Here is a 10,095-nt window from a genome sequence, read left to right on the forward strand (position 1 = left end):
TCTAGAATACCGATAATTTTGAAACATAACAACTCCGATAAGAAGTGAACTCTAATTTGCAAAACACAGCTCAACTCAAATGTGAGTAGGAGAGTGTCCGTGACATTTTTCAGGCTGTTTTGTGGCGCTTAATGCGAAACTGGAGACAACGTGTAGGGAAACGTGATGCAGAATGAGTTGAACCCCCAGCCTTCCTCATCCCCCCCCCCCCTCTTCCACGATTTATTCATACCTTTTTTCGATATTTTTGCATTGTAGGTGCTTGTTGAAAATACGTATTTTTTATAAAATTAAATTTCATGTCACGATATTGATTCATGGGTGTATCCCATTTGGCATAATGCCATTTGGCATAATGCCGTTTGGCATAACGCCGTTTGGCATAATGCCGTTTGGCATAATGGACGTTTGGCATAACGGTCATTTGGCATAATGGCCATTTGGCATAATGGTCATTTGGCATAATGATGTTAGTATTTCAAAATAAAGTTAATAATGGAATTGCTTTAAGAAGACCATATTAGCCCTGACTGAAAAGTCCGTCGGACGTCCGTCGTTTGTCGTCCGTGCAATCGTACGACGTCGCACGACAATGTCGTGCGACTTTCGCACGAATGTCATACGTTTTTGCACCAAAATGTCGTATTTGTCGTGCGATCGATCATCGAAATTGTTCGACATTGTCGTACGACATTCGACCGACGTCGCACGGTTTTGTTATTTAGGTTGTCGTGCCTTTGTCGTGTGCTGTTTTTTAGGTTATGTTGCAGTAAAAATACAAGAAAAAATATTTTAAATTATTTTTAGATGTATTTTTTCTGTTAATTAATCTTTTTCACTCGATTTCACAAACATTCATTAATTTTTCTTGTTGTGTGTCGCGATCTTCACGTGGTTTTTGGCGTTGTCTTCCGGTTGGCCTTTCAGCTCATCTCGTCGCTTCGGCATCTTGGCCGGACTTTGTCAGCCGTCTTTTGGAGTCGACACCAGCGTGTAGATACGGCACTGGAGCGGCGCTTCCATTTAATTCCCACAGATTGATGGCCTACGGGACAACGTTGGTTTACGCACTTCCAGTGCAGGTGTTTTTGCAATCGTTACAGCTTCCGTTCCGTGGGACAATACGGAAACGCTGGGTTGTCAGCAGGATTCGATTGGAATATTTTTGGTTACCTGAAAAAAGATTACGTCATTCGGCTAAATCATCCAAAAACATAACTAAAAATTTAAAATTTAACTTTCAATGTAAAATAAAAAAAATGGTCAATTTAAACTTGTAAATTTTTAGGAAAAAAATAGGAAAAAAAAACAACAAAAAAATTCAAACATTTTTAATTTCAGATAAGTCAACATCAACATCGCATGTTGATTTTTTATCAAAAATTTGTATGGAGGATTTTGTTTTTTTTTTAAATTTAAAGTGCATGTGTTTCTTGGGACTCTGAAGTCCTTGCTAAAAAAGCAATGAACTTTAAAATTTTTAAGCAATTTTGAAATGTTTTAATGTTTCGTTAAAATTTAAAATATCTGAATAATTTTAAAATTAAATAAAATCTTTGATATTTTAAAAAGAGTTTTGAAAATATCAAGAATTTTAAGAATAATACAATTTGAAAATATAAGAGTATGTGATTTGTAGAATCTAAATATTTTAAAATTTTAAAATTTTTGAATTTATAATTTTATAATTTTATAATTTTATAACTTCATAATTTTATAATTTTATAATTTTATAATTTTATAATTTTATAATTTTATAATTTTATAATTTTATAATTTTATAATTCTATAATTTTATAATTTTATAATTTTATAATTTTATAATTTTATAATTTTATAATTTTATAATTTTATAATTTTATAATTTTATAATTTTATAATTTTATAATTTTATAATTTTATAATTTTATAATTTTATAATTTTATAATTTTATAATTTTATAATTTTATAATTTTATAATTTTATAATTTTATAATTTTATAATTTTATAATTTTATAATTTTATAATTTTATAATTTTATAATTTTATAATTTTATAATTTTATAATTTTATAATTTTATAATTTTATAATTTTATAATTTTATAATTTTATAATTTTATAATTTTATAATTTTATAATTTTATAATTTTATAATTTTATAATTTTATAATTTTATAATTTTATAATTTTATAATTTTATAATTTTATAATTTTATAATTTTATAATTTTATAATTTTATAATTTTATAATTTTATAATTTTATAATTTTATAATTTTATAATTTTATAATTTTATAATTTTATAATTTTATAATTTTATAATTTTATAATTTTATAATTTTATAATTTTATAATTTTATAATTTTATAATTTTATAATTTTATAATTTTATAATTTTATAATTTTATAATTTTATAATTTTATAATTTTATAATTTTATAATTTTATAATTTTATAATTTTATAATTTTATAATTTTATAATTTTATAATTTTATAATTTTATAATTTTATAATTTTATAATTTTATAATTTTATAATTTTATAATTTTATAATTTTATAATTTTATAATTTTATAATTTTATAATTTTATAATTTTATAATTTTATTTTCATGTTTTCAAAGTCAAACTAAAAAGTGACAAACTGTCACTTTTAACATGGGGCTCACGCACACTATCAAAACAAATGTTTGGCAGTGTGTGTGAACTTCGTATAAAATGGGTGTCAAACTAAAAAGTGACCTCGTTCGATTGACAACAGTTGGTGTTAAACCATCGGGGTTTGAGTGTATTGTTAAAAGATAACCAAGATAACCAAAGAAATAAACAGAATTGAATTGAATAGAAATATTTTTATAATTTTTATATATTTTGAATTTTTATCATATTTTTGAACGAAACCATACCTTTTAATTGTATTATTTTATATTTATTAAAATCTTAGAAAATTTTAATTGTGGAATTGAAAAGATTCAGAATTGAAAAAATTGAATATTATTGTTTAAAATTTGTGATGGTTTCAGGTTTTTAATTCTCCAGTACAACCCCCCCGCACACTTTCTTCGTCCTCACTTATTTTCCGTCGTCCTAATGGGATGCACACCCCCTCTATCGTTTCAAAAACACAACTTACCGTATAAAAACCACGCATCGCCACCTCCCAATAAACACCAATCCGCTTCCTCGATCACAGACTGGGTGCTCCCCTTCCCGTCTTCCGGCATGGCCCGCCGGAGCAACGATGTGACCCGTTCTCCTCCACCTCCACCACGAAGGCCGAAATCAGGAAATCTGGAATATAAATATTGCTGTGATAAAGTCGATCGCAAAAAAGCAACGCTACTTACCAATCAACCGGCCAAAATCCACACGAAACTTTTCAACAACGTAAACTGGTTCGATTCGGTTCAAAGTTTCTCTGATTTGATCAAGTCCAAGCAAGACCAACTGAAGAGAACTGTCAAACTGCGTCGATGAAAATCGTGACGTCAAATTGAAGGAAAATCGATGGAAAAAACAATGTCGGGCATGTCGAGTGTTTGTCGTCCGTTTGTCGTCCTTTCGACCAATCGATATCGAAACGGTAAAATCAAAACCGCGCGACAGCTCGTACGACGTGCGACATTTTTCAAACAGGGAGGTTGTGATAACTGCCGGCGAAAGCTGATTTTTTTCTTTCCTTAAGATTATTTAAAAACTGCTGGCTACACAGCAAAAAAAAATTAATTTTGGAAGGTTGAAAATTTGGTAGGTTGAATATTCCCGCTTTTTTGAGTAATATTACATAAAAAATGTGTAAAAATGTGAACCTGATGAATATTCATCAAAAACTGATGAATATTCATCAATTCCTGATGTAATATTAGACATTTTTTTCGACACAAAATCTGTCACCATTTCCTGATGAATATTACCATCATTTTTTTTCTGTGTATGGGTGCCCAGAACTTGAAACGTTTGTTCAAAACGTTGCTCCACATGCTGAATATTGTTCCCAGGGCTATTTTAAGCCATTGACCCCTAGATTGAGCCAAATATGTTCGACATTTATGAAGGTAAATACTTCCTTTAAAGAAAGGGACACTTTCTAAGCTTGCGACAACTGCACAGAATCAAAGTTGAATTTTGGAAAGTTGAAAATTTGGTTGGTTGAATATCACCTCTTTTTGAGTAATATTACCTAATTTTTTTTTTAAACATGTGAACCTGATGAATATTTATCAGAAACTGATGAATATTTACCAATTTCTGATGTAAAATTAATCTTTTTTTTTTACTCAAAATCTGGCACCATTTCCTGATGAATATTACCATCATTTATTTTCTGTGTTAAAAAATTTTGAATTTTCCTTCTAAAACTGAATTTTCTTCATTAAACAGGGGAAAATGGGCTTCAATTGTGGTCACAACTCAAGCGAGTTTTCCCTTCTTTTCAAAAAATATTCACCCATATCAGCAGTCAAGAGAGTTTTCCCTTCTTTTAAGAAAGGAAAATTCAACTCATGTTAGTAGTTATCTCAAATCAAAGAAAGTTTTTGCTTCTTTGAAGAAATGTAAATTCAACTTGTGTCAGCAGTTATCACAAGTCAAGAAAATTTTCCCTTCTTTAATGGAGAGAAAATTCAAACATATAGGGATAATTCAACTCGTGTTAGTAGTAGAAGGAAAAAAAAACTCACTGACTTGTGATGACTACTGACACAAGTTGAATTTTTCTTCTTTAAATAATGGAAAATTATCTGTACTTGTGATAACTACTAACACGAGTTGAATTATCCCTATATGTTTGAATTTTCTCTCCAGTCAAGAAGGGAAAATTTTCTTGACTGCTGACACAAGTTGAATTTACCTTTCTTTGAGAAGTGAAAACTTTCTTTGATTTGAGATAACTACTAACATGAGTTGAACTTTCCCTTCTTTAAAGAAGGGAAAAATCTCTTGACTGCTGATACAAGTTGAATTTTCCCTTCTTTAAAGAAGGGAAAACTCCTTGACTGCTGATATAGGTGAATATTTTTAAAGGAAGGGAAAACTCGCTTGAGTTGTGACCACCGCTGAAGCGCATTATTCCCTTTTTAATGAAGAAAATTCAACTTTTGTCAGCAGTTGTCACAAGTCTACAAAGTGTCCCCTTCTTTAAAGGAAATATAAACCTTGAGTCAGCAGTTGAAAGTTCAGAAAAAAATGACCCGCAGCTTTTTTGGGTTAGATCCAAAGCTGAAGACGGTGAATATGTTTCTACGTATATGACAAAGTGGAATGCTTTACATTCGTGTTTACATTTCAAATAAAAATCTCAGTTTTGTGTATATTTGAATGGAAGTAGCGCCACTTGCTGATAAAATATTCAATTAATATTTACCCTGTAATATGAATGAGTATATATTGGTAGGATGTAACAAAATGAGCGAATTTTGCGTTCATTTCAGGTCATGATTCCCTAGATGCACAAAGCCCGAATCCCAAATATGAGCTTGATTGATTGTGACAGGACCTGGCGCTTTGACTTTGAAATTTAAATGGGATTTAAACCCGTATAATCGGTGCGTTTTGGTTTTGAGTTTTTAGTCCCTTATTGATTATTGAATTTGACCTCATAGTTCGTGTTCCAGGGAGCAACCCAGGAACAACCAAGGAACCGAAGAGTGTGCCAAGATCCGTCAAATATTAAGAATGTTACAGATTTTATAACACCACCGCTGAAAACTTCAACTTTTTCTTTAAGCTCTTCGGCCAGCACTTGCTGCTACTGCAGAAAATATTGAGGCAGCCTACTCTCATGTAACCACCCACTGAGAATTTTGCTTGAGCCTCGACTCGATTCGGGCTCGATCTCGAACCAGATCGACTCATGGCTCGAGCCAAAATTCTCAGTGGGCAAGCAAGCTGCCTGAAGAACTGAAGAAGTGTTATAAATTCTATAACATTCAAAAAAGTGCATCGTTTTCTAAATGTTAAGCTTTTAAAATGTACTAAAAACTGCTGTCCTCATTCAAACTGTAGTGCCGATTGATCCCAGTCTATGGAATTGACATAATTTTGAAAATTTAATATCATTATGCCAAATGACCATTATGCCAAATGGCCATTATGCCAAATGACCGCTATGCCAAACGTCCATTATGCCAAACGGCATTATGCCAAACGGCGTTATGCCAAACGGCATTATGCCAAATGGCTTTATGCCAAATGGGATACACCCTTGATTCATAATGTTTTTGCTAAAGCGATGAAATTCAAATAATATGTGTTTCTCGACAATCGCTCATATATTGTTTACGAAGTATTGTATGATCAGTTCCTAACTGGACTCTGTCATTGGAAACAACCGACGAAATAGGCGGCGGGTCAGATACGGGATTACAAATCTCAAAACCTCCCCCCCCCCCCCCAACTCGTCTCACTATCCAGCTGCAGCTTTGTTGACAAACAATCGGAACAGGTGGTCGCATCATATAATAAAAATCGATACTTTTTTCACGAGTAATAGTATTTTGCCAACATGATATAAATTTAACAAGCCATACTCTCAACATTTGAATGCGAAAAGTGTTTTAAAATGCATTTTACACTACTTAAGTTGTTTTACAATCATTAGTCTTCCAAAAATGTAATGTAATCTTCAAAAATTTCAACGAAAAAAAAAAACCATTTTGCGATACTAAAGATCGAAAATTTTCAAAAATTCAAGAATTTTTTTTATTAACTTTTCAAATTTAGGTTATTAAATTCACTATTGGCAAACTTAGTTTTTTTTCTAATTTAGAATATAAAATTCACCCTAATTTTAAGATAAAAGCATAAATAAACGAAATTTTATATAAAAAAATTAACCCGAACATGCTTAACATGATTCTGAACGCAAGGGAATGCATTTTAAAGTGATTTCAGCTCATTGCACTTAAATTTGCATTAAAATATTGAAGTTTTTTGAAAAAAATAATTTTTTGCCCCTTGATTTTTCGGCCCAACTTGGGGGGGGGAGGGGGGGGGGGAGACAAAAAAGTTTAAATACAAAAAAAACTATAAAATTGCATAATAGTAGTTTATGCAACAAGTTGCAAAAAGAGGATTTTTTCAGCACGAGTCGTACATTTATCCAACGAGGTTCACCGAGTTGGATAAATACGACGAGTGCTGAAAAAATCAAGTTTTGCAACGAGTTCCATACAACATTTTTTGCAATTTCAAAAAACACCCATTGAGTGAAATTTTAAGTCGAATTTTCATGTATTTTGTCAATAAATCGTTTAAATCAAAAAAATGTTGAAAAGTGTTACTTTTCGAAACAAGTGCTGAAAAGTTCAACTTTTCAGCACCCATTTCAGTGCTGAAAAGTAGAACTTTTCAGCATTTATTTTGAAAAGTGTTACTATTCGATTCTGTTATTTTTGGTACAGAAAAGTAGGCTATTTCGTCGTTCAAGAATGACAGGAAAAGTAAGTAGTTTCACGACGGAATTGCATAAATAATCTTTAGAATATTATACAAAAAGGGAAAACATGTTTAATTTTGCAAAGAGGGGCGAATTCTTGAGAAAATTAATGATGCCCCAAAATTGGACAGGACAAAATGTAAATTTATGTTTCTGCTGGGGTCTACCTGGCTGGCTTTGGAGACCCATAGTCAACCCGGGGTCGTTTCACAACTGGTAACCAATCTTTTCCTGAATTTTGCAAAAAAGGTTAAAATTTTATTTTTACTTAAGTAATTCGACAGCTGGATAGCTTTAGATTCAGATCAAATGTTTGCTTAATTCATTCTTTATTTTCTAAAGTAATATCTATGTATATATTTGTATACAAACTCAAATAAATATTTATTTTTTAAAGGTTCACAAGTCAAATTTTTATTATTTTCTTTTTGGTGTTGTTTGTGAGTCAAATCAAACCATCCACATTAACGACCCCCGGGTCTTTTGTGGTCTCTATTGCAAGTTTCTGCTCGAACCAAGGAGTCCGAAGGCTTGAATGGGGAGAGCACCCAAACCTCTTTCTACTCCAAGGAACCTTCCACCCCAGTGTTTGAACTGACGACCTTTGGATTGCGAGTCCAACCGCCGCCAGCGATTCCACCGGAGTAGGCTTGGTTTGGTGTGTTGTTTGTACTTATGGCATGGAGACGACTCCTACACCTGGAATGACTTAACGGCCTAACAACCAAGGCCGGGACCGACATTTTACTTCCTCATCCGATGGAAGGTTGCAGCAGATGGGAATCGAACCCAGAATCATCCGCTTACAAAGCGGACAGCGTAACCATTCGGCCACGCACTGCCACTTGTGAGTCATGGTACACAAAACACCAAAAAGCAAAAAAAAATAGTTAATTTGAAAAACTTCAGGCTTTTTGCCATGGAGACAAAACTAGGAACATAGCATTTATTTTCGACGAATAGAATTTTATTTTATTATTGAAAATTAAAGCTTTTCAGATAAAATAGCATGACAAAGTGAAATAGAAACTCGAATCGATCCTTAAGAAACAAATATTACACTTTGGATTCAGAGCTACCCTAAATTGTGTAAATTGAACTCCGACAAAAACATCAACATTTAGTTTTACCGGTCTATTTTTGCACAACTTCATTGACTGCCAAAACGTCAGGCTTTGTTTATAAACATTTGAGAAGGCAGTGCCTCTGTGATGCCTACTGCGATCGTTGCGAACAGTCCGTGATCGGGATTAGTGAATAAATTTAATTTTCGTCGCAGTCGGTTTTGTCCGGAGAAAATATAACGGGAGAACAATCGATCTGATAAAAAGCAACAGCAGAGGGCCCTGCAGTCGGCTGACCAGCAGCAGGAGATAAAATCGCAAACCGAAATCAATGGACAAACTATTTGCGAAAATTGATTTTAGATTCATGGTGGCGGCAACGCCTAAAGCGGGTGGTGGAGAAGCAGAACGCTGGTTGCCTGTAACATAACGCTGGCGTACACAGAAAAAAAAAATCCGGTAAATTTACATCATTTATGATGTACCAAAAGTGCACGTCATTAATGATGCTAATTTACATCAACTTCATTTAAAATTTACATGTCATCCGATTTAATTCTGTAGAACAAAAAGCGTTTCGAAAACATGTAAATTTCCGATGAAATCTACGTAAATTTACCAAAGTTCGAAATTTGTTTAGTCCGTTGAATTTTAAATCCGATGTAAATTTCAAATACTTTTATGGCCAAAATGTAGTATGAAAAAATACTCTTTTTTTATCATTTCTAATCAATTCAAGCACATGATTCTATTGACATAATGCGTATTATTGACCAGATAATACAAAAAAGAATCATTTCAAACTGCAGGTGTACACAGAAAAAAAAATCCGGTAAATTTACATCATTAATGATGTACCAAAAGTGCACGTCATAAATTATGCGAATTTACATCAAATTCATTTTAAATTTAAATGCCATCCGATGTAATCGTTTCGAACAAACAGCTCTCCGAAAACATGTAAATTTCCGATGAAATCTACGTAAATTTACCCAAGTCGAATTTTTTTTACTCCGTTGAATCTTGAATCTGATGTAATTTTCAAATTCTTTTGTATCCTGATGCAGTTTAGAAAGGCACACATTTAGATTACTTTCTTATCAAACTAAGCTATGAAATTACTTTTGTTTGACCAGAAAACAAACTAAAACAAACCTTTTTAAAATACCAAGGCAAAGATTTTGATAATTATCACCCAGATTTTTGATTCAACGGAGTAATATAAAAACTTAAGTAGAAATGAAAAACTAATCAAACAAATTATCCAGAAAAGGATGGAAATAAAAAGTAAACTTACTCGTGTTCAATTCACCTTCCCATCAAACCAGCATGCTGCTGTTTTGATGTTCAAACAGCATCTCTTAGCAGGATTCAGCTCGACAAAGATTGTAATCATGTGACCTCGCGCAAAGCTAGCCCGGAACCGACAGAGCGGCGCAACGTCGGTACTCCACGGCGTGTGATTGTGCACTTCTCCCCAGCGACGACCGATGTCTCCGTTTTGAAACTATTGTGACTGTCGTGCAATGCGACCTAAAAAAACAATAATAATAATAATCATTTTGACTAACCACAAGCTTAAAAGAGGAAGCTGAATACTAAAACAAACCTGTA

At 32.3% G+C, this 10,095-nt stretch overlaps 1 protein-coding gene and 1 long non-coding RNA gene across 2 annotated transcripts in view; both read right to left on the reverse strand.

Annotated features, from left to right (window-relative positions):
• LOC120430070 (E3 ubiquitin-protein ligase UBR1) overlaps window positions 1–10,095 on the reverse strand; it is a 97,260-nt gene that overhangs the window by 61,067 nt on the left and 26,098 nt on the right. The window lies entirely within an intron of this gene.
• LOC128092530 (uncharacterized) lies at window positions 204–6,999 on the reverse strand. The gene is made up of 3 exons (XR_008211841.1): window positions 3,330–6,999; window positions 3,116–3,273; window positions 204–1,173 (listed from the first exon to the last, which is right to left on the reverse strand). It is a non-coding gene; the product is annotated as an uncharacterized LOC128092530 (long non-coding RNA).

The sequence above is a fragment of the Culex pipiens genome, chromosome 1 (genome assembly GCF_016801865.2).
Source record: "Culex pipiens pallens isolate TS chromosome 1, TS_CPP_V2, whole genome shotgun sequence".
In the NCBI taxonomy this organism is placed as follows: Eukaryota; Metazoa; Arthropoda; class Insecta; order Diptera; family Culicidae; genus Culex; species Culex pipiens.